The sequence below is a fragment of the Fulvia fulva genome, chromosome 1 (genome assembly GCF_020509005.1).
Source record: "Fulvia fulva chromosome 1, complete sequence".
Taxonomy (NCBI): Eukaryota; Fungi; Ascomycota; class Dothideomycetes; order Mycosphaerellales; family Mycosphaerellaceae; genus Fulvia; species Fulvia fulva.
The window spans coordinates 7,098,468-7,106,628 of NC_063012.1; positions in this window are offsets into that span (position 1 = coordinate 7,098,468).

Sequence of the window (8,161 nt, forward strand, 5' to 3'; positions counted from 1 at the left end):
TGGTAGGAGACTCGTGCCGACTTCGCGACTTTAGTAGTCCACTCCTTATAGGTCTCCAGCTTTCGTCTATTAGACTCTTATGCGGTAAAGAGTCTTACTACGCCTGTTGCCTCTACCCTCGCCCCAACTACCTCCTTTTGGCCGATTCTGTCGACAATCTCCTTGCTTGTTAGGGCTGCGATTTCTTGTTTCTCCGCCGGATTAGTAATGTATAGGCGTACCGCCTTACTTGCCTTCGGAGGGGGTTGATTCTTGCCTGCTACTACTGTTGCCTATATAGTTGGTTTCTAGGCTGCCTTCTATGTTACTTGTTAGATTGTCTTCGGGATTTGGTATAATAGCGCTTTTAGCGCTCCTAGTAGCTGTACTATAGTGTTCTTATATGCCCGGGCTAGGTGTTCGTCATCCCCTAGTAAGTTCTCCGCCTCCGTATATAGGGTCGTCCACGCTATGTTGTTTGTCGTTGGCCTCTGCTTTCTGTATAGTAGGCCTTGGCTTGTGTCCTGGGTTTTTTCTTGGTTTGTTCCCCGGTTTGACTCTTGGTACAGAATGTTCGTAAGGCTGTGGCTCTCGTTAGTTGCCATCCTTCGCTGTTGCTCGGGGTCGCGCTTCCTAATTGGGCAGTTGTCCTCCGCAACTCCGCAATTCTAGGGTCTGCCTTCAGGGGAAGGGGACCTCGGTTTTGGGGTTTTTTTGTATCACAATTGCGCCGCCGCTAGCGTAGGCGGGTCGCTACTACTTGAGTAGATTGCTCGTCTTGATAAGGGCTATCGATTGAATGGTCCTCGTCCTAGTACCCGAGATGGGTCGTTTTAAGGAGGACACTAAGAGAGAAGTCCTCTATAGAAGAACTTCTCCCTAGATATATAGTCTCCTATATAGTTCGAGTAGGCCTACTTATTTATATACGTATAGGTTTGGTGTCTATACTGTTAGCATTTGAAGTATTAGAGGACACGAAAGGATAAGGAGTACTTTTCTACTATCTTAAGGCTATATTACTAGACTAGGCCTTGTTCTATCGCTAGATCCGCCGCTTTCGCGTCTTATAGCTATACTATTAGCGCCGAGGCCTTCTTACCTTCTAGCCATTTCCTATAGAGCCAAGTCGCCTTCTAGATTAGAGAGTTAAGAGTGACCGGGTTGTCCTCTTAGAGAGCGCGTAGGTGACCCTAGTTAGTTAGGTCAAACTCCTTAGGTATGTCGTAGACTAGGATCGTAAATTGTTTCGTTAAGACCTTCGCTAATGCCGTAACCTTAGATGCCTACTATAGCTATGCCTCTAGGTGCCTCCTAGTAGTAGTAGAGCTAGTATAGATCTATAGAGTGCCGTTAGACTATTAGTTCACTACGACCACCTCTAGTTAGTTAATTCGTTAGGCGAGCTCCTTGTTCGATAGCTTCGTAACTTCGGCCTAGTCTTCCTTTACTATAATACGGATCGTAACTATATCGTACGTTAGGCGGGGGCCTAGTATCGATACCGCGACCGATACCTAGCTATAGGGGTGTTGATTCCGAGTGGCCTTACTAATCGCCTAGGACGTCGTCCTCATTTCTTATTGCCCTCGGTAATACGATAGTATAAGCGCCGTACGTAGCTAAGTGATCATTACCTATAGAGACCGGTAAGGGAGCTGATCGTTAGTTTCTATACTTTTTACGTCCTCTATAAGTTGCTACTAGTTGTCTTAGGGGGGCTTTGCCTATAGGGCCGTAGGCGCCGTTAGTGCCGTAGCCTAGGCTACTATTACCTAGAAGTTGCCTAATGTAGCTAGGCACCTCCGCGGCGTTTAGAGCTAAAGAAACAGGGTGAAGAGAGCTTTAAGCTATCTAGATTAAATAAGGTAGAACTCCCTTAGTCCTAGGGGCAGTGGCCTGCTTTATATATCGTTAGAATGGCCTTAATAAGAGCTTTCGAATATGTTATGTTTTAGCGTAGAGATCGATAGTCTACTAGTTTAGTAGATATAAGGCGGAATATACTTACTAGTAGTATAGCGGCGTATATATCTAAGTATATTCCTTATAAATCGCCTCTTACGTATAGCCTAGCCTTAAAGCTCTTTAGTATACCGTACTCGTCTCGGTTATATTTATATACCTACTTTAGCGATAGGAGTAGCTAAAGTCCCTCCCCTTACTAAGTATCCTAATCCTTCTCTTCCTTTATTACCTATCTAAATGTACCTATTACTAGGGCTTTAGTAAACTCCTTAGCTATAGCTTCGATATACTATTAGTAGAAGCGGTGTTTTATAGCGGCTCGGTAGTTAGAAGGTTCAGGCGGAAGGTTATCGCGGTATATAGATAGATAGATTTGTTATTCCCCTATTCTAGGACCCTATTCGGCCTATATAGGTATATATCTATTGTTATATATAGAGGAAAACCTGAATAGGTAAAGACCCTTCCCGCCCCCTACTTCTCCCTATCTAGATTAGCTTTCCTACTAAACGTACGTAGTCTATATTACTACCCCGTTAGCCCCCGCTCCTAGCCGGTCTCGTCGCGCTACGCCGTGTCCTCTCTTCCTATTCTACTCCTACTAGGCGGTACTATTCTAGCTAGCCCTTCTCTAGTATCTAGTTCGTAATACGCGGTAGGTCCTTAACGTTATTAAGAAGTGCCCTAATCGTCCGGTTCCTCGCCTTTACTATCTACTCCCCCCTTCCTAGCGACTACCTCGGATAGACGAGGAGTACGTACCGTATATTCTAGGAGTAATAGCTATAGGGGTAGCTAGTATTCGTATATTCTAGAACCTTCCTCTATAATAGATATCCCTAGAGGCCGATATGTTCGCTTCGTAGTAAGGTTACTATACTACTCTATACCCTCGTAAGGCGGTAGTAGATAAGCTTCGGGGGGTACTTGACCGCGGATTTTGTAGCTAACTATTCCTTAGGTTATCCCGCTAGCTAAGGGCGTCTACTATACCCTATAACCTAGTTATTCTATCTCTCTTTCTATAGTTGCTCTATAAACGATTTCTTACCTTCCTATTATATTGCTAGCTATTCGTCCCTTACCCGGTAGTTCGGCTCGTTTCCGGGTCGAATGCCCTTATACGCTAGTACTAATTCGCGGGCCCTTACGACTGTACTAGCGATGACCTTCTATACTAGGTACTATGCCGACTTGCCTAAGTAGGAGGTCCGTAGTCCCTAGATATATAGGTCGATCGGCGGTATAGCGGTCTCGTACTTAAGTATCCTCGTTAGTATCGACTTATATACCCCGGTGACCTTCCTTAGGTATTAGTTTTAGATCTTCGCTAGCGGCGCGACGAGTCCCTTCGATAGGTAGGCCCTCTCGCCTAAGGACCACACTTAGCTACTATAGGTAAGGACTAGCCGTATAATAGCCGTATATAGAAGTCGTAACTACCGGAAGTCCGCCCCCTATATAGACGTAGTAAGCCTCTAGTATAATGCTATATTCTGTTTAGCTTTCCGTAATATTGCCTATACGTACTTCCTCTACCGTAGCGCCGGGTCCACCTATAGTCCGAGGATCCTAAGCTAATTTACCGGGTTAGTCGTGTGCCCCTATATCTAGATAGAAGCTTATATACTATAGAACCGTAGCCGGCGCGTAAAGTGTATTAGATTGTACTTTTCTAGGGCAAACCGAGCCCCGTACCTCCTAGCCTAGTCCTCGTAGATCTTGTGCTTCTCTTCTAGTAGCCTATAGTTCTCCTTAGTCGAGGAAGACTACGCTAGGATGTTTGTGTCGTCTACGAAGCCGCTCGTAGCGGTGTTCTGGGATTCTAGGGCTAGGAGCAGCGTCGCTATAAAGAAGAGGAACAGAATAGGTACTAGCGTTAAGCCTTACGGGATTCTAGTATAGACTACTTAAAATAGGCTTCTATACTAGCCGACTAGGATCGACGTACTACGGTTTTAGAGGTAGGACCGTACGAAGTTAATAAGCTACTTAGGGAGTCCTTTCGACCTTAGGATATAGAGTAGCCGCGGGTATAATACGTAGTAGAAGGCTCCCGATATGTCTAGGCTAAGTAAGGAAGCTACCTTGTCCCTATTCTTATACTAGATAGCCTTTACCTAAGAGGTAATAAGTTCTATCGCGGATAGCGTCGATCGCTATAGGCGCGTACCTATCTAGGTGTCCGGGAGTAGGGAGTGTTCCTCTACCGCCTCGGAGAGTCTCGTTATAACTAGCTTCTTAAGCGCCTTCCTAAGAGTGTTAAGGAGCGTAATTAGGCAGTACGACTTTACCTACGTATAGTCTTCCTTCTACGGCTTACGTAGGACTACTGTTATCGATTGTTTAGAAACTATCGGGTAGTATCCGGTCTGTAGGTAGGCGTTAAAGATCGCTATAACTACTAGGGCTAGTTGATCTCTACACTTCTTTAGTAGCTCGTTTAGGATCCTATCCGGCCCCGGGGCTTTCTTCGCCGGTAACTTCCTTAGTATAGCGGCAACTTCTCCCTCGGACACCTCCTATTAGACCGCGATACTAGGGGCTAGGGGAGTAGAGCTGTTTATATCGCTTAGATTAGCCTCGACTAGGGGCGGGAAGAACTTACTAGCTAGTAGACGCGCCTTGGCCTCGGGGTCGCTAACCGGGCCACTAGGCGATTGTAGCGCTAGGATAGAGAAGGAGGGGCCCTATGTAGGGTCCTGTCGGGCCTATTTTGCTAGCTTCTACATCCTCTCTAGCTTGCCGGCGATTTCTTCTACTATAGCCCTCTAGCCGACTACTTTCTCCCTTCGTATTATAGCTTTCTTCTGTTAGTATGCCTCCCTATATACGTTCTAGGCCTCCTCGCTATAGCTGCTCGTCTACACCCGGCGGGCTCTCCTTGCTTCTCTTACTACCGTAGTGCACTCCGGCGTCTAGTATAGTTTAGACTATATCGTTAGTTAGGTAAGCGGAACGTGAAGTAAGGTCGCTTTTCTTATTTCGTCTATTAACCCCTAGACTACTTCGTCTATCTCGTCTTTACTATTGTATTGCTACTACGCGATCTAGACTAGCCTCTTAGAGTCATCGAGGTATACCTAGATATTGGCCTAGTAGGCCTTTCCCTAGTTTGGCTTAGGGGTTCTCGCTAGTATACGTTATATCTATATCGTAATAGAGGTCCTAACTAGTATATAGTCTGACGACGCCTCGAGTTTATGTTCGATCCTATAGTAGGTTATCGTATAGTAGTAGCTATCTAAGATCTAGGAGAGGTCGATCGTGCCTTAGAGTCCCCCTCTCTTCTAGGTACCTAGGTCCTTTAGGGTATTAAGGGCAATTACGTTACTCGCTATCAAGTCGAGTACTTCGTCGGCTATAGGGTGCGGCTATATAAGGCTTTCCTAGGAAGGGTGGTGTATATTAAAGTCTCCTACTACGATGTAGCACCCTTGTCTCTTAAGCGTACTGTCTAGGTGTCTATAGACCCCTAGGTCGCGGCTAGACCTCGAGGCTAGCGGTTGTATATATAGGTTGTGTATCTAGGTGCTACCTACGTAGAGGGAGGTAATATCGCCCCCGCCTTCTTCGTCTACGTAGTATACTACCTCCTAGTCGGATTCTAGTATGTCCTTGCTAATATAGAAGCACGTACGGGGTCTACCGTTGCCTCGTAGGTATGTCGTATAGCCTAGTAACTTGTAGGTCGTTAGTCTCTTATAGTACGGATTAATCTATAGCTCCTAGATTATAACGACGTAGTAGACGCGCGGGTCCGCCTCGTATAGGAAATGGTTCTAGACTATATCCTTACTATAGTTAACGTTATACTAGATAATACTAAGCGTGTCGAGGCTAGTTATCGGCATTAACAATTATTTCCTCTATATCGTCCTATGTCCTACTGCCCTATACGTCCTAGTCTACGCCTATCGGCTATATACTAAAGGGGAGCCGGGCCTAGTTAGATTCCCTCGCTATAGCTAGTAGAGTACGTAGCCTCCCGTACGCCCTAGGTTACGTATCCTTTATATCGTTCTCGGCCCTAGGGCGCTTATACCCGACCGCCGCTAGTTAGTTCCGGTATAGGCTAGCCTTACGGTCGCCGTAGAATCTTAGGGCGACAGTTCTATTTATGATTGCCTTGTTTTTCGCTAGTTTCCGCTATAGGCATTCCGTACTATACGATAGGTAGTACCCCGGACAGTTCGCGTACCGTCTCGTAGTCAATATACAGTCCCTAGATATATAGATAGATAGATAGATATTTCATTAAGCTGTTGTAGTGCCCTTTGGCCTATATAGCTATGCTATCTTGTTTTTTGTATATATAGAGGGGAAACCGTATTGGTGAAAACCCCTCCTCCTTCCCGCCTGTCTTTTCCTCCTCGTTGTCGTCTTAAATTTCCCTTGTTAGGGGTACGCTAGTGTCATGGGCCTGCCCTGATGACTACCCTATCTGCAACCCCCCTCGCTTCCGCCTCTTGTCTATCTACTCCTCCGTCTCGCTCGCGAGGCTAAACTGCTAGAGGTATCCCTACTATAGTATCTACCGAGAGATTCGGCGAATATTGCCTTTGTCCCTAATAATTGACTTGTAGTCTCTCCTTCCCGCTTGGTGCCTCCAATTTCTCCTGCCTCTCGCCCACTACGGGCATCGTAGTAGCATATATTCTGGGCTTTGCGATGGGTAGCCACACTGGCAGGCTGGGCTATAGATGTCTAGTGCGCGTCTCCTAAACAGGTAGGCCCTTAATCCAATGTGTTCGGACCTGATTTGGATCGCTATGCTTGCTTCGGCCCTTGTCAGGTCCCTATATAGCTAGTAATTGTGTCTCTAGAAGGCTCGGAGCGCTATCGGGCCTGTTGTCTTAGGGGGCTTCCTTTTCCAGTCCTGCTCCTATAGGCAGCTCGCTATCTGTTCCGCTAGGGTTTGGGTCTTGGCCTTGCTCCCGCCGGCCTGGCGAGTCCTACGCTCCTCCTCCTTTCGTGCTAGCTATTCGGTGCTTGTCTATACGGCCGTAAAGGTAGTAAGGTCATCCTCTTTTTGGCTTGTCCTATATCCTGCCCCTCTCCGGTAGCGGCTTTCTATCTTATTCTTTGCCTCCTAGATCGTGGTTTGTGCTAGGTAACCTGTCGTCTTTGCCGCGTATTGAATTCTTATTCCCCGGATGTACTGGCCGATTAGTAGTATTCCTGTCTCCATTTCTACCGTGCTTGTTAACGTTGTCTTGTATACGCCTAGTACCCTACGTAGGTTCCCTACCTGTGTCCTGTTTAGGGGTTGCTCTATCCGTTTCGGGATCGGCTTGCCTACGCCTCCTATTCCCCAAATCTATGCCCCGTACAACATAGCTAGTCTGACGATCGCCTTATACATTACTCTTGCCTTGTCGAATGTTGCTCCCTATATAGATGCCGTAAGCCTCTTTATCGAGGCTTCATTGACTTGCGCTCGACTCTAGGCTTTCTTAATCTGTACATTCTAGCTTAGCTTCGGGTCGAGCTAGATCCCTAGTACTCGTAGCTCCGCTGATGGCTTGGTCTCGTAGCCTTGGATTCTTACCGCCGCCTTTATATTATGGTGTGTTCTCGCTTTACTAAAGTGTATAAGTTGGTACTTTTTAGGGGCGAACCGGGCACTATGCTTCTTTGCCCACTCCTCGCATTTCTTGTGCCTATCTTCAAGGAGGCGACAGTTCTCTTCTGTCGAGTCTGACCAGGCTAGGATGTTTGTATCGTCTACGAACCCCGATGCTAAGGTTTACGGAGAGGTGAGTAGGGGGATTAGATCCGACATAAATATCAGAAACAGGATAGGGGAGAGAGTAGATCCCTAAGGTATTCCAGTCTCTGCCTTCACCGGGTCGGACGTGTACCTTCCTAGGACTAGGTATGTCGTCCGTTCCTAGAGAAAGGAGAAGACGAACGACGTTGCCTACTAGGGGATGCCTTTCTGCTATAGGATATGTATTAGCCTTTGGTGTGAGACGTTGTCGAAGGCCCCTACGATGTCGAGGGATAGTAAGGACGCCGCTCGGTTCCTGCCGTAGTGCTAGAGGGTCTGAATTTGCTCCGTAATTAGCTCTATTGCTGTTAGTGTCGATCGCTAGCTTCTTCCCCCCATCTGTGTTGCTGGGAGTACGTGGTTGTCCTCGGCAAGCTGCGTAAGTCTCTAGGCTACTATCTTTTCTAGGACCTTCCCTATCGTATTTAGAAGTGCTATTGG